Source organism: Centropristis striata, chromosome 14, assembly GCF_030273125.1.
Source record: "Centropristis striata isolate RG_2023a ecotype Rhode Island chromosome 14, C.striata_1.0, whole genome shotgun sequence".
Lineage (NCBI taxonomy): Eukaryota > Metazoa > Chordata > Actinopteri > Perciformes > Serranidae > Centropristis > Centropristis striata.
This window is the reverse complement of record NC_081530.1, coordinates 26,193,946-26,216,689: the sequence shown is the minus strand read 5'-3', so window position 1 is coordinate 26,216,689 and position 22,744 is coordinate 26,193,946. Positions and strand designations below refer to the sequence as shown.

At 39.0% G+C, this 22,744-nt stretch overlaps 1 protein-coding gene across 1 annotated transcript in view; it reads left to right on the top strand.

The window, feature by feature from the left end:
• The window catches only part of atxn1a (ataxin 1a), a 113,674-nt gene that overhangs the window by 33,301 nt on the left and 57,629 nt on the right, over positions 1-22,744 (top strand). The window contains exon 2 of the mRNA XM_059350777.1: positions 464-653. The gene's annotated coding sequence lies outside the window, so the exon portion shown is untranslated. The remainder of the gene's footprint in view (positions 1-463; positions 654-22,744) is intronic.

Genomic DNA, 22,744 nt, shown 5'->3' with positions numbered 1-22,744 from the left:
ATTGAAAAAATCAATCCGACAGAGTCTGCCAGCAGTAAACTTGAGCTGTTATCTATGCCTTAAAGCCACCAAACTCCTTTGACAAAAGAAACATTTTTCCTGAAATCTACTGTAGGTAAAACACTGACTATGGACAAGTACCTCATGCAACCCTGCTTAAAAAATCTGAACTGTGCCTTTAAGTACGCAAGTTGTTTTCTGAGTCCCTACCATACAGATTAGTCACTATGAATTTACTTTTCTTCATAAGCTGCTGCACATCGGCCATTAAAGCTGAAAGCAAATTGTTTTTTGGAAAATAGCACTTGGCTGAAGGTTAAGCTGATGGCTGTAATTGCATAGCAGGGGATTTGGCTATTATGCAGTGATAATTGAGCTGGAACCAGCAATAGTAATCTCAGTAAAGAAAAAAATGAAAAAAAAGAGAATAGAATAAGGGACACTTTACTGTCTTGTTCTGTAGGTGACATGGTGACAGCACCCGCAGACAGACAGACGTGGACAGACGGCGCAGGCCCCCGGAGCTCTTCCCTCCCATTGGTGGAGAGATCCAGACTTGACACCAGGAACTGCAGCTCCAGTCGGTTGTCAGCTCTCAACTGAGCAGCAGGCTCCACCTATTCCGCCCAAGTAGCTCCGCCTCCTCTGGTCAGGTAGGACGGGTCTCATCCATATAATATCTTTGGTTCAGTTCCCAGTTGGTTAGATTTGTTATTATCTGGCATTTTCTGTGCTTTCACATCACATAACTAACTGCACCAAAACAGACCAATGTGTAGTTTTGTGAAAGCACATGTGATTTTGCATGAATCGAGAGCTAATTTACTATCAAAATCCTTCTGCTGATTGTGTGGAATTGATTGTTAAGCCTGCATAAAAGATGTATATAATTATTTAATATTGTGTGGTAACTATACCCATAAGCATTTGATTGCTGGGATTTTCCCAGATCAGTTAGAAAGGCATTGAAATGTTTGTTGATGGATCGTATTTCAACAAAGCCAGTAAAACGTGGTAATCACAGAGAGATTATTCATGATATGACAGTACAAGATGCTGATTTTCTTTTTCCTGTTTCGAAATGTTCATCATTGACCATGACCTACAAGGTGGTCCAGTTACAGTCGTGACTAATATTTTGTGTTTTTGTGAACATTTTCATATGATACCAATCAAATTGATGAGATGCAGCAAAGGCCTGCTGTCAGTCACCAAATTAGATTTTCCTTTGAGTCCGTGTAACACTGATAATGCAGGATGACACTTACTAAAATTGTTCAAGGGATTAGCAACTTGTCAGTCCATATAACTTCATGCTTACACCTCATGGATAATTAGTAAAAAGACAGTGTGAACACAAAACGGACCACAACTAAAAGACATCGAGTATATTTTCTTCTAAAATGTCTAAAATGAGCCGATCTGCAGCTGTGAAAGCAACATGTAATAGCCTTAGACTTAAGTGATTCTACTTTTTCTCCTTTTGATAAAAATAACAATCGTATCATTGTTACAAGCCTTTTGAAGAGGAGGAAGTGCCCAGTATTACACAAGAGAAAAAAGCAACTAGTCCTTCAACCCATATGACCACAGAAGTCGTTTGCTTACGTGGTTAATGTAAGTTGCGGTTTGTTCCGTGGATTATGTCATGTACGTTGTGTAAATCTCAACCTTGAAGTTTGGTTTCATACTGGATAGGAACAGGAGTTTCCTGAGTCAGATTCCTGTGTTTGTGTTTGACCGTCCCAAACAGTCAAACATCCACCCTGTTCGGACTTTGTCACTCTTCATGCTACGTCATCTGACTTCCTCCTTTGCCCTTGTCATAATTACGCCAGTCACAGACATGACTAATTTACAATAAACGTAAATATTTGGTGGTAATAAGCTGCTTGGGGTTGTTTAAGATATAGAAAAAAATTTAGAGGAAAAAAATCCTGCATGTGTACCAAGGTTATTAAAGTTGACGAAAACTCACAAAATAACGAAAAGTAGAATTGAAAAAACATTTTCGTTAACTGAAATAAAAATGTAAACAAGAGTTTTAAAAAACCCGATAACTAACTGAAACTGTGTTGTGTGGTTACAAAACTAACTAAAACTAACTACAATTATAGTGAAAATGTCCTTCGTTTTCGTCTTTGTCAACTTTTTTCATACATAATCCAGTGTTTCTATTTCTCCGCTGCTGAGCGTGTGTATTCCTGCTTTGTGGGCTTCTGGGAGAAGCGCGAGTGAAATTACCGTAATGACACCATATTGGCTGTAAAGAGCAACTTCTCAGCTTTCAGAAAACATTGGATTTTTCCCGATAGCGCAAACCGTTATAATAGTTAAAGTGTTGCTGGTGCAACACTCAGTAAACTTTGGATGTGCTTGTGAAGTGAAAGTCTTCAATTCAACCATGATGTTACAAATCACAGTTCACAGAATACATGTAAGGGAACACTGCAAAATCCTTTTTGGTTGATATGAAATGTATTTATTTAGTTCCAACTAAATAGCTGCTGTTTAGTGAACATGCAGGAACACACGCTAAATATGTTTACTGAGACTGGGATGTCTACACTTGAACCAAAATTCGAAACACCCGGAACTGTAAGAGTTAATAACCTTATTGGGGCTAAGATGGATAAAACAAAGAAAATAAAGGCAAAAATTATTATGACCTCTTTGAGTCTCGCACCCAACACATAGCCCATTACAAAAAAACTAAAATTAAAACTAAAACTAAAACTAATAAAAACTAAACTAAAACTAAGCATTTTCAAAAACTAAAAACTAAACGAAAACTAGCTGACTCACTCTAAAAACTAATTAAAACTAACTGAATTTGAAAACAAAAATTCACAACGAAATTAAAACTAAAACTAATGAAGAATCCCAAACTATTATAACCTTGATATGTACAGTTGTTGAGTATTCTGTCAGCATTACAGTCATACTACAGTAGAAGTCAGAAGACCTGATGTATCGGGGTTGTGCGTGTCTCTGCGTCTGTAGAGAATAAACTTTTTCTGGGCATGTCTGAGCTCCTGTCCTTGTTCCCCTCGCTTGCATTCATGTGATTTGTCTTTTGATTTTATTCTTTGCTTTCTTAACCCTCCCACTGATGTCTCTCAACTTCTGCAGTCCCCTCTTGGTCTAAACTCCCTCCCTCTCTCTCAGTCTTTATCTGTTCTCTATCTGAGCTGTCTCCCTCCCTCCTCTTCTCCTCCTTTCTGTATCCTCACCCTCCACTGTATCTATTGAAGCTCCTCCGTCAGTCCTTTATCTCCGTCTCTCCAGCTGTGTGTTGAGGCTCCATTCTCTCCTATGAGGGACAGTAGAATGAATAGGAGGGCTTACAGAGAACACTGAGAGAGCCAATCCCTCTCTTTCGTCTCACTGAACACATCTCTTACTCCCCCTGTGTCCTCTTGAGTAGTCTCTTCCCGTGTCCTCTCCTCTCGTGTCCTCTCCTATCCTCACTTATCTACTCATGTCCTCTTCTCATGTGTCCTCTCCAATCCTCGTGTCCTCTCCTCTTGTGTCATCTCATGTCCAAACTTCTTGTGTCCTCTCCTCTTCTCTTGTGTCCTCTCTTCTTGTGTCCTTTCCTATCCTCTGACGTCCTCTCCTCTCTTCTCCTCTCTGCTTGTGTTGTCTCATGTCCACTCCTCTTGTGTCCTTTGCTATCCACTCACATCCTCTCCTCTTTTGTCGTCTCATGTCCACTCATCTCATGTCCACTCGTCTCATGTCCTCTGCTCTTGTGTCTTTTCCTCTCGTGTCCTCTCGTGTCCTGTCCTCTCCTCTCGTATCCTCTTGTGTCATTTCCTATCCTCTCATGTCCTCTAATGCCCTCTCATCTCTTCTCTTCTCCTCTCCTCTTTGTTGTCTCATGTCCACTCTTCTCATGTCCTCTGCTCTTCTCTTGTGTCCTCTCCTCTTGTGTCATTTCCTATCCCCTCACGTCCTCTCCTCTTGGGTCATCTCATGTCCTAACCTCTTGTGTCCGCTCCTATTTTCCTGTGTCCTCTCCTCTTCTGTCATGTCCTCTCCTCCTGTGTGCCCTCCTGTCCTTTCGTGTCCTTTTTATATCGTCTCATGTCCTCTCCTTTCCTGTCCTTTTCTCTGATGTCCTCTCCTCTTCTGTCGTCTCATGTCCACTCCTCTTGTGTCCTCTCCTCTGCTGTTATGTCCTCTTCTGTCGTTTTTCTATCCTCTCATGTCCTCCCCTCTCGTGTCCTCTTGCGTCCTCTTGTGTTCTTTTTCTCTCCTCATGTGTCCTCTCATGTCCTTTTTCTATCCTGTCATGTCCTCTCGTCTCGTGTCATCTCGTGCTCTTTTTTTGGTTAACACAATTTTCTAAACTAATCAATTAGTTGATTTAATACATCAGATCTGTGAAACTGAGTTTCTCCACAGCAAAGCACCACTTTAAAACGTGTGTTTACCAGAGAAGTGCTCATATACTTCTTGGAAATAAGTCATTCAGCATTTAAAAGGCATTAAAATGAATAATAGTCTGAAGAAATCGTAGTCAACTAAGGCCAAAACAGCCCGTTAGTTAACTAATCATGAGACCAATTCCCTGCAATTTAAACTACATTTTAATTAAACTACAGATTTTCAGAAGTTTAATTTGTTTAATCAGTTCAAGAAAAAACTAAACCCGACAAGAAGTGTTTTCTGAGTCTCATCCCAGTTGCAGCATACCTGTTTTTCACTAAACAGCTTTTTGTTTATCCCCCTTCAGCAACATACAGTTATACTTGACTCACCAACAGCATCATTAGATTGTGCTGTGAGGTACTTCAGCGTGCTTGGGGACTTATCTTCATAACTATACAAATATGTTTTGAAGTACAGACTAATTAGTTTATTAAATTAACTTTGTACCAATTCACAGTGAGGAAGCGAGGAGGGGCATAGAATGAGGAGAGAAAGAATAAAGCAAAAGGTGAGGGTAAGATGAAACAAATGCAAGAAAAGTATATAATAAAATAAAAGTGCTGAATTTAAAGAGGTCTTACAAGTTCATTTTTATGTTCCGTTTTAAGATTCAACCTTTTTCTGCCCTTCTCTTCCTCCCCGTCTCCTCTTTTCTTTGCCCATCACTCTCGCTAAATGGAAATTACACATTTACACCCCCTGCTTCTTTCTGCTTCCCCTCTCTTTTGTGAATTCACTGTTGACAGTTGCCTTTCTCTGAGCAGAAAGCCTCAGAAATGAGCAGATGGAGGGCTGACAGTCTCGAAGCTCAAACAATGACGCTGGGCGGCAAGTCGTGGCGATCAACACATGTCAGAAAATGGCTGTTAATGGGGGAACCATATACAGTCTGTCAGTCAGCTATATAGGGGACGGATCCATTTTTGTCTTTTCCTGTTGAGGATGTGGAATAAGAAACTAATCACCTAAGATTTGACAAAAGTGTGAAGATGTTTGGCGTGTGCCTTATGTTGTCTCCTGCATGGCTTACAGTGAGTTCAACTATACAATAAGCTTATGTTACCAGACAGCGAACACTTGAAGTCATAAATAACACACCTAATATGAATGTGAGTTAAGATGGTGCTCCTGCGCTGAACCCCTTTGAACCACAGAGAGTTAAATAGTCGTCTAAAATACAGCATTTATCGTAGAAAGAACCTGTAAAAACAGACATTAAGGTCTAATTTGGAACCTTCCGTCAGTCCTTGAATGGATCATAGATTACAAAAGTATTAGAAATTAGAAATAATAACGAAAACAAAGCTGCAAAAATATGCAAGAATCTATCAACATTAAAATGTTGACAAAATAAAACAGTTTGGAAAACTAGATCCTGTTAAAAACATTAAATTCTGCTCCTCAGTGACATTGTGAAGCCATGTTTGATTCTGCTGAGACGAACGGCCGTGTGACAAATACTCACTGAAAATTTGACAGAGCTGCAGACTATTTACACAGAGCAGAGAGGAGAGGGCAGGAGAGGTTGTAAGAATGCAAATAATTCAATATATATTTAATTAATTGAGACCCATTTTTTCCACTATTCCTGCCACTTGTGGGCACATGGAAAAGTGTTGTTTGTACAAATTTTATTTTATTCTAATTTAAAGAATATATATTTATCAGAAAAAATTCAACTTGCATTATCTTTTTTTATGATTCATGTCATAACTGTGTTATTCTGCACAAAAGGCGTGTTTTGATTAGTTCCCCCTTTTTAGAAAGGATTATTTCATTTCCATAGAGCTGCAGGACTTTTATATTGAAGTTAAATACAAGGCCATACTAAGTAAAAAGTAAAAAGGTGAAGAAAACAGAATTGGTTTGACCCTAATACTCATATTTCCCATTATTTGTATCTTAATAACTAAATACCAAAGCTGTAGTTTACATTTGTGCTTCATTATAAAACTTCCAGCATCTCCTGACTTAGCAAACCAGTTTGTATGTAGAATTTTAAAGGGTACAAGTTTGCAGAGACTGCACACGTTTCTCATTGCTTGTCTCACTTTTTACTTATTTTTTCAGTTATTTCTGTGCATAAACACACACACACACACACACACACACACACACACACAGCCTGAAATGGCTCAAGGTTCAGATGGTTAAGCCATTTCATTTGTCTGTTTCAAAATACATTTGGAAAAGGACAGTTTTACTTGCCTTTAGGATACGGTGATGTTACTTATCCAAGACTTGATACACTTTTGGAAAACCACTTATTAAGTTGTATTGCAAAAAGACCTCAGACCCTCTATCTGTTTTATGAGCACATATAAAAGTGGCTGAAATTGAAATCATCAGATTCCATGTGATTTGTGCTGTTCACACAGATCGGAGTCCCTGAAGTGTAAATTTTATAGCTACATCACTGTTTAGCTAAATTGTAATTTAATTTGGTACTAAATGGAGACAGGTGGGTTTAAACAAAGCTTTTCTTCCAGGTGAATTCTTATTTTCCCAACAATTATTCACAAATAATTTAAACAGTTGTATTAAGTTACTGTTGTTTGCTATAGTTTTACTACTTTTCTTGATTTACAGTTTGAGCGTGGCAGAATCAGGATTATGTCCTCTCTAACTAGACTGCAAGCGTCACATTGATCCGCTCATCAAGTTTCTTACATTACTCGTTGACTGTAACTTTGAATTTCGATAATCCTCGGGGCTCGTTTGCAAAGAATGAGATATTCTAGCTGCCAGGAGAAAGAGTAAACTTATTTTTGTCTTGCAGGGGAAATCTGACAGCTTTATATGGATTCAATCAATTTTCAGTGATTGATTTTTTTTTTTTTTTTCATTTGAAACTGAAATTACTCCCGCCCACTCTCTCATGGTTAGACTGAATGCAGCCTGCAGCTACGTCTCATAGTAATCTCAAAGATGTCAAATTACCAATTAACCCAGCATTGCTCTCTATAATAAAGCTTCAGAGGAGCCTTTAGATGTCCAACAATGCCCGGGGGTATCAGTCCTTGAACAAATGTTCGATATAAAGTAAACTGAGCCTGTTGTTTGACATTAGACTGCAGATAATTGCTGCAAACACAAGAAACGTTTTTGTGGCGCCTGCTACAGGTTTGCATTAACACCATTTAAATTCATTTAAACTTCACATAAGCTTCCTGTAGTAAGGAACCTGTTACATTCAGTGCATTTGCAGCCTTCAGAGGGTTAAGCAACCTGAGTAAATGGAGAAGTCCCTTCTGTGTGTGTGTGTGTGTGTGTGTGTGTGTGTGTGAGCGGGCATGGATTTCCCCTTCTCTGTTTTCTTGTAATAGCTGCGCTCTGCTTTATTTGATCTGGGCCCCCGCTCTCATAGTAAGGTTGAATTGGGTTTGGAGAGCACAGAAACACACACACACACACACACACGCACACACACGCACACACACACACACACACACACACACACACACACATACACACACACACACACACACACCTGAGACTGCCAACTGCTACAGCAGCTGCCCCAGAATGAAGAGGGAAGAACGATACAGAGAGGGAGGGAGGGATGGAGGGAGGGAGGAGGAGTGGCAGTGAGAGGATACATGAGGTGGTGAGGGAAGAAAGAGTGGAAGAGAAGAGGGTAAATAACACAGAGTAGCGCTGGGCGATATGGACCAAAAGTCATATCCCAATATATTTAGGCTGAATATCGATAAACGATCGATATATCCTGATATTTTTATCGCAAAGTGAGAGCAAATGTTCAGTCAAAGTCAAAGCCAAATATGACATGTCACAATTGTTTTATTGAAACTGTTTAAAAAAAAATTAAAGCTCCATAAAGTGCACATTTAAATAAAAATATATCTTAAATAAAAATAGCCTATGAAATTAAATAGTCCAATCTTTTTCTGAAATAAATATGTGTATATAAGAAAAGAATAACGAATCACAAAATAAGTAAATATGACAAACCCTAGTCAGGGCAGCATTGATATAAGTATATAAAGAAAGAAAAACATTTGAACTATATTGATATATGCGATATGGTCTTATTCCATATCACATTAAAAATATATATTGATATATTTTTTATATCAATATATTGGTCAGCCCTAACACAGAGAGTAGATTAGTGTGGAAACTTTCATATTCAAATGAAGCTTCTACTGTGGTACCAGCCACAGACAAGGAGAGTAATTAAATCAAGACACATTTTATCATTGATTCATCCCATTTTCTCTGTATCCGTCCTTGTTTCCTTGTTTATTCTGTATCTCTCTATCATACAGTCTCACTTCTGTCCTGCCGTCTTCACCCGTTCATGCCACCCTTTGCCACAAACACACTCTCCATCACACACACATACTGTGGCTGTCTCTGCACACTAAGCAATTAGTTAATTACCTAGCCCAGTGTCGCCAAGTTCATCCAGACTGCTGTTTTTTTCTGATTTACTAAGAGGAGAAGAGAGAGGCAGAGAAATTAAAAAAAGGGGGAATTAATGAAAAGATATAATAGAAGAACAGACCTTAGACCTTGCCTATTGTGTAAGTACTAGAGACTCTGAACAACAGAGAAGAAAAGAATACAATAAAGAACATTCGAACAAAATGTATTCGAATGTCCCAGACCAAGGCCATTTGGTTTGATTTGAAAAATCCTATCAGGCCTCCTTACATTTCCAAGGAGAATTATAAAAAAAATGCATGAATGTTATAAAATAAGCAATACTGCTTTAAGGTGGAAAAAGAAAAGACTATACTTGTACTGGATCTAGGAAATCTTTAACAAGCTTGAAGTGTGTTTTTTATGTGACTGAAACATGAAGAAAAAGAGCAAAAATGATCTGTATTGCATTAAAGGTATGATGCATCAGAAATCATGTGATTTAACAAGCCATTCAGTTTAACTCTTCTTCTGATGCCCATTAGAATAAATTACACCCCATTTGAGTGTCCACCCCTGTCTCCTAAAAATATCCATACAACGAAACTGCATTTTCAATAACATATCGAGGAAAAGTGTAATGACACTGGAAGATAACAGCTTCAGGAACCGAAGCTGTTATCTGCTTCTTCTTGAAAGCCACCTCACTCTTGACAAAAACAACAATTTTACCCCACAGAAGACAGTTAGACTGCTCTAACCTTGCAACCTCCTCGTTCAGTAAATTTTGGATCCAAACGAATGTGGCGTCCACAGCTGGATATTCTGCAGTGTGATTTTAAAAATTTACTTGAAAAAACATGACTTATTTGGTGCTAGCTTTCACAGCTTACAGTGGTAAATTCCGTCACTGCTTTTTGCTATAAGGCTGAGTGGGCCATTTAGAAAAACCTAGGAACGCTAAAAATTTGCACAATATGTCTCCTTTACAGACATCTTATTTTTTTAGGTTACAAAACTAACACAATGTCTGCATTAAGATGGTTGTCTTGTTGCCATTTAAATACTTATGTTGCCATTTTTATAATCACGGAAGCAGCAAAAAGCTTTACACTGTTGATTTTTGATTTAATTAAACATATCTTAAAATCTCTCCAGTTTCCATATCATCTTGTCCTCCAATGTGGTCCTGTTCCAAAACTTGATAAACTACATCAACCTTTCTACCAGCTTGTTGTTGCTTTGCCTCTGTGTTTCTCGACGACCTAACAAAGCAGTTATGTCACAGTATTGATAAAAACTGCATTCTTTTTCCTGCTTGATACAATCATGAAGGAGAATTTCAGGAAAAAAAACAACAACTCTCTGTTCTGAGAACCACAAAATAAAAATCAATTGAAGTAGAATAAGTCTTTTACAGTGCAGCAGCTCCTTTATGTTCTATAGAGCTGCCGCCTGTTTACGAAGAAGTCAGGCCTAATAATCATACAGGGTGTCTAATGGCTGCCCCCATAGGAGCTAATCAGTGTGTATGTCTGCTCGGCTCAACCATTACTCCGTCCTGTGTGTATTTCTGCAAGTGTGTGTTCTGTATATGCTTGTCAGCATGTTTGTTGTGTTAATACAGCATATACCTTCATCTATACGAGTATACTGTATGGTGCGTGGGCGACGCAGCTGAATGCAGATGTAAGGAAAATGTAAAATGTTGTGTGGCGCTGTGGGTATCGACTGGAATTTGGCCAGCAGCATGGAAAAACATGTTGCTATAGGTCATTACTAATGAGCCATACATGTGCTGGAACATTGTGTGTAGACATGAGTGTGTACATTGTGTACTGTGTCTGTGTATATGCAAGCATTTACTTTTAAATTTGCACTTAAGAGCTGGATAAAGTGTATGTTTAGGAACTTAAGGTGTGTGTGTGTGTGTGTGTGTGTGTGTGTGTGTATCTGTGTGTCTGTGTATGTCTGTGTGTGTAATTCTGCTCTGTGTGGGAGCCATTATTCACACAAGTGTGCTTGTCTGGTTTCAGCGTGATTAATCCACTGTCCTTCCTAACTCCGACCCACTTTTTGTTGCGCTTTTCTTTGTTTGCTCTTGATTCCCTTCTGCTTTATAGCATTAAGCAATGAGTAATGATGACTGACATCATCTCTGGCTAGGCTAGTGCCGACTAATTGGCCAGAGCGATCTGATTGCATTAGATGTTATTCCTTCAGGGTATTCCCTGTCCTCCGCCCCCGCTTTGAAAGATATCCCTCATTGTTTTCACGGAGCAACTTATTGCTTTTGTGTTGGTGTTATTGTATTCATGGAATACAATATTCAGGAATACACCGGTTGGTTGTAAGCAGGTTGTGATATTAGTGCTTTTGATTTATGGTTTGTGCATTTTAACTTGAAATGTGACTAATGTTAAAGCTGTGATTGCTGTCGAGCCTTGACTGCTCTTGTTAATTGCTATCATCTGAAATGCACGTCTCAGGAAACCTCAAGGATATTACAAACGCGCTACGGGGACACTAATATACCGCAGAAATGTCTTTGGTTATTGTGTGGATGCTCTGGGTGCTCGTGCGAGAAAGCAATAAAGGCTGAAAAATGAAGTTGCGCTTTAGATTTACTAACAGCCATGAGAGGCTTTTTCCTCCGCTCGTCTCTCATCCCCTCTCTGTCTGTCTTCTCGCTCGTCTTCCTCTCACAGCAGCCGCTGTAAGAGCCACCTTTTCCAAGTGAGCTAAAATGATTATAGTAATGGATACCCCACCCACTCCAACCTTTCTCTTGCTCTCCTTCACAGTCACTACTCTGTACATTCTGTTCTGTACATTAGCGCGGCCCCGGGGATGCCCTCGCTCTCCACGGCTTGATGCAATCACACCTCCAGTATAAGTGCACTAAGAGAGAGAGAGAGAGAGACAATCGAGAAGAGAAAGAAGGGGGAGATCTGAAGGGGACTGGTAGGGGGTGATCACATCACAGGACGATAATTACTCGCAGACAGCACCGAGAAGTTGTGCAAATTAGATAATTTACAGGTTCTCCTGTCAGTCAATGTACCTGGATAGTTTTGTGGCACAAATGTCACCTGTATGATTATGGAACTACTCATTTCCTGTCACCTTTCACTAGCTATTTGATCATGATAGTTTTCAAGGCTGGTATGGATAGAAAGCCTTGTAATAATTGCGGTCATGGCACACATTCAATGATAAGCTGAAAAGGTGATATGAAATGGAGTATAGTTTTATTTCAGACTTAATAATTTAGTTGTCCTACAAATTATTTGAATCTATGAGAAAAAAGTTATTGTTGTTTTTTCTTTTCTTTACAAACCAGGTCCAAGAAGTGTTAAGTGTTGCGCTGCTAATTTCTGGGAAAACCAGTACACAGAGCCATTATACACAAGAACTTCTTAAGTTATGTTTATACATTTATTTGACTACATGTATTTGTCCATAGTGCTGATCCTAAAAGAAAAAAGGTAAGTGTCAGTCCACACACATTTACACAGGAAGGGGACAAAAGAAAGGGACCACAGAGTAATACACAAGGGGTCAAAGAAGGATTAGGCAACATGATGATATATAAACCATACTACAGTAGAAATGTGTCAGCAGGCAGAGATGTGGCAATACCAGTTCCAACATGGTAGCTAGGGATGGGAATAATTAATCATTGATCAATTAATGGTTGTTAAGAATTTGGTTGATCATGTGGAATTTTTAATCAATCTGTGTATTTTTTATTTTATTTTTATCTATGACTGTGTATCAGTACTCACTGAACTCAAACACTGCCGAGCGTTCAGTTCTGTGGCCGTACGTGAATAGGCCAATGAGCTGAGAATTAATTTTATCCAAAACTTATTTAAGCACAAAGCACTCTTAAATATGCAAGGTTACTGTGGAAACTAACCTTATGCCTCTTCGGGGGCTAAAACATAAAACACTGAACTCCTTTAAGTTATCTTTACAGTTTAATCTCATTTGAGTTAGTTTTACGATGGACAGGAAGTCACTTTTTGTCCTTTCAAAATAAAAGTCTCAGTTATCAAAACAGGCTTTTGCATAGTACTGTATATATATCTTTTATTTTGCCCATGTATGCATGCATTGATTAATCGATTAATTGATCGTTAACATTAGAGATGCTCACATTGGCAGCTATCTTCCAAACGCCCATCCCTAATGGTAGCTATTCTTGAGTGATCTCCTGATTCTCACACAATCTTGCATGGTCTTGCGATTCCCACGTGGTTTTGTGAGCTACCAAATCAGTTGCCAGTAAGTTAATTGATTTGGGCAAAGAGTGAAGTTAGAGAGTGAAGTTTTAAATACAGATGTGTTGTACAGATTTATTTAATTGTGTTGTCATTGTCTATGTGTGTAATGCTGCTGCTACACTGTAATTTCCCAGCTTGGGATAAATAAAGTATATCTATCTATCCATCTATCCATCTATCCATCTATCCATCTATCCATCTGTCCATCTATCTATCTATCTATCTATCTATCTATGAGGAGAAGGCACCTTGTTAACCTTAAAGCCTGCAACACTTGTATAGGATCTAAAAAAGGATTGTGTTGTCTAGACATAAAAATTAAAAAAGCCTAAGCAAGTTATAAAACAAATAAGAAAATCCAATGTACTCCATGCTATTTTGAACCATTTCTCATTTAATTACTATATCATGGCATATAACGTGATATGAGCTTGTTTATATTGAAAGAGCTTATGCAGGATCACCCACCCCTATAGGTCACTCTACACACATATTTCCCATTATTCAACTTCACAGATGGAATAAAAGAGAGGTTGTTGAGGATGCACAGAGGTAGGATGCTGTTTAAAACAGTAATAACCATTTCATCTGATAATTTATCCGCACAAAGAGAAAGTAAACCTTTTCATATTGTACATTTCTTTTACAATCCCTATTCACTTTAATTTTGTTGGAAGTTATTTAATCATACATTTAAAAATGCTAGAGTTTATTTTATTTGCACATGTAAAATGATAAAAATGAATAAATTCCCTCACCTTAACAAAGAAGAGTGGTACGTAATCTCCTTTTTTCTCTGGATCGTTCTCCTCGATGTTCTGAAATAGTCAGGAGTTCATGATGACAAACACTTTTCCTCCAGGAGCAGTTGAGCTCAGTTCAGCAACTTCAGCTTTTAGTGAGATGAATGAGGATGGCCTTTGTGGGGCCTGGGAAGTCCTTATGCTGAGACCTATAGAAAGCTTATTGCTTTTACAACTTGGCTGTATGATAAAGTGCCATCTTTCTGACCACCCACTCTCTCCTATCTACCGTTTGCTCTCGTATCTCACTGTCTCTCTGTGTGTGTTGCTCCGGCTCTTTGCCTTGTTGCCTCTCTTATCTTCTTCTCCTTTTCAACTCTTTGTCAACTTTCCCTTCATTGTGTCCCCTTTCATCTTGCAGTGTGTCCTTATTTGTGCTTTTCTCTGCTTGTTGCTGACTTTGCCACACTCTCCTCTTCTCTCCCCCCTCTCTTTAATAGTTAGCGACACTGCAACATTATTTTTAATGTTATTTATGTAAATTTCCATTTTCTTAGGTGCTTGACATGGCTGAACAGACACTGAGTGGGGTTTTTAATTGGCAAACGACTTGGCACATTTATGCTTGTGATCTGATGATATGATACCTATTAGTTAGTTCCAATTTCACTCCCACCCTTTGTGATAATTATCCAGAGAAAACCAGTCAAGTAGGCTCGACTGGAGGCAAAGAGTCAGTAGGGCTTCTATTAAGACTGTAATTGTGCCAGCTCACGATGATGTTGATACCCTGTCCTGTAGGTATTCAGAAATGTTCTTTTTTATTAGTAATATTCACACAATATGTTATTCTCAGGAGAGTTTCAGCTCTTCAGCAGCAGCAGGATCAGTCTCGTTCTTTTTACCAGAGCTGAATTATGCCTTATCTGTAAAATAAAAGTTTTGCTGTGGGATCCTGGTTGGCTGTCTCAAAATATCACATCATTATTCTTGTCCCGTATAGTGCTGTATATACCGAGCCTTCCTGCCATCACAAAATTGTCGGCGCAGTCTGCGCGGCAGTGCTGATGGATAGCCACTTACAAGGATCCCTATACTCTCTCCACTTATGCTCCTGTACTCAATCCTTTTATGTGTGGAGAGGTGTGGGCTAATAGCCCATTGAGCCAAACTAGTTTTCCTTCACTTTGGGGGAATGGAGTGAACTTGGGGCTAATGTAGCGCCCCTTGGCTTCCTGAATAGTATAACAATGGCAGATGGGCTCTGGTTGAGGGATTTTAATGGAATCATCCAGGGTGATAGCCAGCAGACATTATTCAACACGGCAATCTGAGAGATTTTCAGACTTACAGTATTTGTTCACAAAAAATATCTGCCACCACTGCTCAGCTTTATTTTCAGGTGCTCGAACTCGTGCTTTCTCGAACGAGTACTACTAGTTGCAACAACTTGTGGCTGGTGGCAGTCTGTGGCCTAGGGCTCAAAGAGCCTGGCGTTAAACAGAGTGTTCCAGGTTCACATCCCAGGGCTGACAGGTCAAGGGCTGAGGTGCCCCTTGAGCAAAGCACTCAACCTCCCACACAGTAATCTGCCACTCACTTCTACTAGCATGGTGTGTGTTCACTGGTGTGTAAAATGATTGTTTTGTTTTTACTTTGTGTGTGTCATCATGGCAAAATGTGGTCCTGGAAACACCTGTTGTAGCAGGAATTACCACAGCAGCTGTTTTGAGTACTATGCCAGGTGTTTATACGTCTCTCTCTCTCTGTGGACAGATTTTGTCAATGTGAAAACGTCACAGCTGTAAAAAAAAAATGCAGTCATGAGACTTTAAAGTTAAACGTTGGGTGTGGCCTGAGCAAAGGACAAAGGATTCATTTTTCAAATAATAAATAATGTTGATTAAATGTGTTCGAATTGTATGTAAAAAAATACTGATAAAAAAATGAATAAAGTGAATTCAAAGTTACATCTTCAAATTGCTTGTTTTTTTCCAACTAATAGTCCAAAAGCCAAGCATATTGAAGATATTAATGGATCTGGAGTTTGGCAGAGACAGTAATTACCATGGTAGTTACACGAACACTGTCTACGTTCTAGCTGCTCCATTGCTTTGGTCTCTCCAGCATTCTTGTCTTGTTAAGATATTGGGTAATACAGTTAGATCGACACAGTCACAGCTGAGTGAGCAAAATTGCTTGACGACACTTTGTGTACTGCATATGTAAGAACGTTGCTGTGGAATTAATAAACTACTTGTTCTGAGTACAAATAAGCTGTATTCAGTGCAGCACCACAGCTCGGTGTACTGAGAGATACAGAGCTTTCGTTCTGGGTGATAGGCCTTATCAGCACTGTGTGACTCGTTTGGCAAGGGCTTGAATGTAACAGACATTTATATGTATTAGTGCAGCACTCTAGCTTTAGGTGAGTTGTCATATAAGGCAAATAAAAGCAGCATATCATCACATTTGACAAGTTAAAGGGGTGGTACATGACATTCAGAATATAAATGTAGAATATAGAGGGAAACAGCTGCTTACTGTATAAAGATATAGTTGTGTGTTTTAGCCTGAGCCTCTCTGTTGTTGAATCTCTCATTCAGCACTTATTACTGACAACGCCTTCCCGAACCAAAACATTGTTGCAGAAGGAAAACAACCACCTGCTGGTTCACCCTCAGGTTACACTGTTAGCTCCGTCGTTTTTAGGACTGTTCTCGGTGGCGCTAGCACAATTAGCATTGAGAGCTGTGTGCTGGCAAACAATGCTCTGAATTTTGTGTACAGCCACTTTACAACAAGTAGAGGTGGGGGAAAAAATCGATAGATCATAATATCGTGATATTTTGCGTGGCAATAGTATATGGACTCATGGCCATCAAGTATCAATATTCAGCTTTCTGATTGTCAGTGGGCTGTCAGTATTTTCAAGTTTTTTTGTATTTTTTCCGGAGGCCGTAGCAGGCTCACTTTTAGGAATATACTGGAGATACTGGTATTATATGAAACTAGAAGATCTAAGGAATCAAATTTTGTGGACACAATATGCAGTTAAACCGTTAATTTGCAGTATATTGTGTGGTAATACTCAAAATGCTTAAAATCGCATCTCAATCGTGACTCAGGTATCGAGATAAAATCGTATCGAGGGACCTCTGCTGATTCCCACCTCTAACAACCAGTGAATGTCTGGGAATTTGTCTTAAAAAGGGTACCAATAAGGCTGAGTCCTTGCCATGGTCGACCTGGGTTTAGAATCTGGCCCCAGGTCACTTTGCTGCATGTTTTGCTCTCTGTCTCCCCCTTCCATTTTAAAAAAATGACTTTAAATGGTTTTTCAGTACTAAAAAGTTTTTTGTGATGATCGACTAACTGAGTAGTTCTAAGCCACACCCCTTATGTGTCTGCCTATGTAAATTTGTGCAGTATACTGTATATCTCTTGCAAGAACAAAAGATTTGGCCTCTGAAGAAATTCAGTAGCTGAATCACACTCAGTCTTCCCCGCCCTTTACATATTTCCATCATCTCTCTAAATAAAAATGTCTTTGTTGGACTGAAATCCCCAGACCTTTCATGAGTACAACACGACTCGTCTCAGCAATAATTCAGTGCTGCGGTGCTACACTCTGGAGGGACTTCATACAGTATTGTGATAGCCTTAGATAGGGAACGTGCTGTACACATCACACAGCGGCACAATGCCGTGAGCCTGCCACTGTACATAACTGCTGGCTGTGTTGACTGGTGCATGAGAGGTTACGTAAACATACACAGCGTGGGAGGATAGATCTGCCATAATGTCACATTCACAAATATGTGTTAAAGAAGAAGCATAAAGAGGACAGAGAATGAAAAGCATGTCTGAATCAGACTGCCATGGATTTAAAGGTGGGTCACCGCGGTTACTGTGCAAAGAAAAACATCCTAATGATGAATGTGTCTGCACTGCATGCTCTTCTGAGAAGACTTTCCTGGATTTTAATAGGTCGTCATCCCTAAAATAATTGAAGCATTAGTATAAATGATGATGAGAGTGAAGCAGACCTCAGACTTGAACCATTAATTATACTAGTTAGTTATTTACGTGCTGCGGGAGGGCGGAACGCTCCTGTCTTGCTTGTGCAGAGATACCACGCAGGGTTTTCTCACCACGACTCGAGAATAACCTCCGAGCTGTTTGAAGGCGCTAGCAGGTGTGTGTGTGTGTGTGTGTCTGTGTGTGTGTACATTGTGTGCGGAGGTGTGTGTGTGAATATGTTTGACAGTGAGGATTACATAACAGAGATCCTGCTGCTGCAGGTCATCGTGAATGACAGCAGAAGACACACACACACACACACACACACACAACGTAAATCATTACAATCACAAGCGCGTCCAAGCTGCACGTCCACACACTCCTCCTCCTTTAGCGTTCTCATTCTCTCTTCTTTTCCATCTGGTCCATTTGATCTGCAGCCATATTAGCGGAATTTTATATGTACAGTACATGATGAAACTTTTACCCACAAAATAGTAAGATTTTCCCGCTTGTTATCCTCAGCTGGATGACATTCCGAGTAATTGCTTTCCAGGAATAGCATTTGTTTCCCTCCCACTGTAGCATCTTTGAAACTGCACAGTTCCTGGAAAGTGTTCAGTATGGGACGGTGCATGCAAATCAAGCCATCACGTGTGAATGCAGGAATAAACCACAAAAAAATGGCTCTTAATTGCAGCAGCAAACACATGTGCAAAGCAACATACGCAGCGAGTCCACCTACACACACGCACAGAGATCCATCTGTCTCTTTCTATATTCAGGACTATTGACTTTGCTTGTGACACACATAAATTCACACGCCCAGGAGCCATGGAGTATTTTTAGGTATTTTTTAGCAAGGTTGTTTGTTTCTGTGTGTCCCACTCAGGTGCTGCACATACTGGACCCTGAATGAAGAAACTAGAGTTCTAATATATAGATGTAATGTCTGTGTCGCAGCCCTTTTCCCTCTCCTCTCATTCCACCAGCCGCACTAATGAATCCACATTATTCCTTTAATAGAAATCCATGTCTGCTAGGAGCTAGAGCTGCACTCTGACACAATGTGTCTTTACAAGCTCTTACACACACACACACATGCACAGAAAACACACAGGGCTCATGAGCTAGGATGACGTGCCGTGTGTGGAGAACACAGGTCCAGTTTGGGCACTGATTCTATTCTAAATGAAGTTTGTGAATTATTGAAACGCCTGTCCTCTTTCTCTGCTCCCTCTTCTCTCCCTCTTTAGATCTCATTTTTCTCTCTTTCCATTCCTCTTTCTCACACGCTCTTATCTTCCCCCTTCTTTCCTTCCTGCCTTCCTTTTTTCTCTCTCTTTTATTCTCCTCTATTAGATAAGCAGTCAGATTGATTTGTGAACCAGTAGTTCAGTGTGTGCGTTTGTGTGATTTGAGTGATGTTGGTTAATCCAGTGTTGTCCTTGGGGAAAGATTTGGCCCATATTACAGCCTGCTATTACTGTGTGTAAAATCTCCTGTGCATTGAGACAGTCATTATTTACTGTTGTGCGTCGTCTCAACTCACTCACTAGCTTTTTTTTTATATAGGGCTCCGCCATGCTCTGCAAGAGCAAATCCAGAAGGACACACAGAGGCCGAAAAAATACCTTTATATTTAATTACAGTATGCTGGCAAATTGCCCAATCCATCAATGCAAAACAGTTTATGTAATCATCATTATTTAAAGAGAATAAAACACCTTCAATATACTTAATATTAATACCCTCTGAAATCCACAACCCGCCAGCAGGTTTGAAAGGCATGTTTTCTTTAAAATAATTGCTAAAATTACAGCATTTATCATAGCCAGAAATTGTAAAAACATAAATTAAATTATCACATTTCTGTTGGTCCTTGAATTAATCATGTTGGATAACTTCGAGAAATACCCAAAATCAAAGCTGAAAATAGTGATACTTCATCAAAAATCATTTAATTCTGTATATGTAATTAAATTTTTTCCCAAAAATAAATCATTTGCACAAACCAGATCCTGAAAAAAAAAACAATTCTGTGTGCCTCAGTACACCTGGTAATCCATAAAATGACACCAAAAGTCATGTGACTTTAAAAACAGCAGCTAACAGAGTGCAAATTGCTTCGACAGAGAGCAGTTCATTACAAAGACTATGATGCCATGAGGCTAAAAATAATTCTTACATTAAAAGAAAAACAATAAAAGACAGAGCAGGAACAATCACAAGACATTCTCTGATACACAGAAAATAAAGGAGTCTAAAAGTAAAAAGTGAAGAAGTAAAAAGGAGTATGAAAGCATTACGTAAAAGCAAGTCTATAAAAGTGGGTTTTAAGAAGTGTTTTGAAAGAAGTTACTGAAGTTGCTTACACAGAGCAGATAGGAGAGGACAAGAGAGGTTGAAAAAATGTAAAAAGTTCAATATGCATTGCATGTCGAGCCCCTGTTTTTTCCAATATTGGTAACACCTGTGCAAGTGCAAATTATTTTTATGACATATTAAACATGCTTCAAGCCGGCTTTGCTTTAGATTTACCCATTGCATTTTCTAACTAAAGAGTAACTTCATGATTCATAGACAAGTGTTTGTATCAGACAGAGAAAGAGAGTGCTAATTTAAGTCTGATGCATGATTATATGATGCCAGTAAATCACACGTACTGTACGTGTGTTCTACCTCCCACCGTCATCCCAAACACAGTCAACAGAGATCGGATTACTACACCATAAACCACCCACTGCTAATGACTGATCAGCAGTCACCGACATGTAGGAACCAGTAGGAACATACTTTTGCACATATTCTTCCCTCACCTCTGTTGTTAACCACCCAGTGCTGATCTCTCCGCTGCCTCTCTCTGCCTGTCAGTCACACCTCCGGATAAACGTCCTGAACAGAGGATACACTGCAAAAAAGCCAACTTGTATTTTTTGGCCTAAAACAGTGATTTAAGTTGGTAAAACTTGGAAATATAAATTATTGACATTAAGGGCAATTATGTAAGTTAGCACAACAAAGGAAGCCAGTTGTATAAGCTCAAAAACAAGTTTGTGAGTTGTTGTTACTTATATCTTTACGTTGGGGTTCAAAACATGGGACAATAGTTCTGCTAACTCTTATTTCTTTGTTGTGAAATTCGGTCATTAGCGAAAGCTAGCGGCTCAGTGATGCTAGCGGCTAACTGATGCTAGCGGCTAACTGATGCTAGCGGCGCTGCTTGTTACAGCTACAAGAGTAGCCATTAGCGTATCAATGCTAACTCAAAATTGTGGTCACAATATTAGTTGACATTTCATAGTGGCGTTACAATTGTGCCAATTCAGCACATTGCAGAAGTTAGCAGAAGTAAGGAGGAAGAAAAGTTATTACAATGTAAAATTATAAGTTAGTACAACTTACAGTTGAGTTGACAAAAATCTGAATTCAGAATTGAGCAAACTCAAAAACAAAACTTAAAATATTTAGTTTAATTGTCCAACTTAAAATTTTATCAAAGTTTGTTGCCTTGAAATTTTGAGTTCACCCAACTTTTCTTATTTTGCAGTGTAGCTGTGAGGTGGAGGGTTGGCAAAGTTGTGCTTTTTGTTTGTATAGATTTAGTGTCATGTATTAATAGTTGGTGCCAGTTCAAATGAATATTCCAGTGTGCTAGATGTAGTGTTGGCAGTAAGACAGGTCTCAATCCTGTTTCAGTGACAGGAGTTGATGAATGGTGCACTAACAACCAGCACGCTCTACAGGGAATGCATGCTACGTTGAGCATGTCAGATAGTTGCAGTTGTGTCTTTCTGCTGATGTTTTAGCTGCAAAGAAAAAGACAGAGATGACAGGATTGATGGAAAGAAAGGTTTTCACTCAAATGACTTTCTGAAGATTTCTTTCTACTTACAATAGGTGTTCCCTGGGCTCCTGCATGTACAAACTGTGTACTTAAGGAAATCAGATTGGAGATCTACTAAAGACTGCTTTTACCATTTTTATTTGTTCACTGACTTTCTCTTCTTTCTTTTTATCTGTTTATTGCCAGACACATTCTTAACTTACTCTGACTCAGATATTGTCCAACTTCCCTTATGTAACACTACGTTTAATATCCAAATATTGCTCCACCATTACTTAAAAATAATAAGCTAGTCAATAAGTAAACATCAAAGTGCAATTGTGCTCTAATGTCGAGCTAAACATTAATAGTTGATGAATTAGGTGATGAATAGAAAAATTAACAACAAAAAAACAATTCGTCAACAATAATTCAAAGTTCTCATATTCTATATATGAATATTTGCTGCTATTCTTTTCAATATATTTAACTGAAACTTCACTTTTTGCTCAGGAAAATTGTGATGGGCATTTTTAGAAACATTTTTGACACTTTTTTGACCAAACAATCAAATGATTTATGGGGAAAAAAAAAAATCATCATACTAATTGATAATGGAAATAATTGTTAGTTGCAGCCCTATTCTTATATACAACACTAAAATCAGATTTTTGTAATTAAAATAATTCACCCAGTAACTAAAATCAAGACCACCTAAAGGAATCTTGAATCTGGCTCATATGGAGGAGTTTTTTTAATTTTCTACCCCACTCCTCCATCTCCCCCCGTGCCTTTCTGACACTGCTTCCTCTGTCCTCTCTGCTCTTCAATATTGATATGAGCTGTCATTGGTCCAGTTATTTATGACGCCCCTCCCTGGTATTTTTCCATTGGCTCGACTCTACACTAAAATTCTTCTCTAGTCAAATCTGATCCAGCGGAGCCTAATTTTCAGTTGTGTGACGAAAACATAATGTGCCTTTCAGCGGATATGAAAAAAATGAATGGTATGTTTTAAGCTCATGAACATGTTCTACATG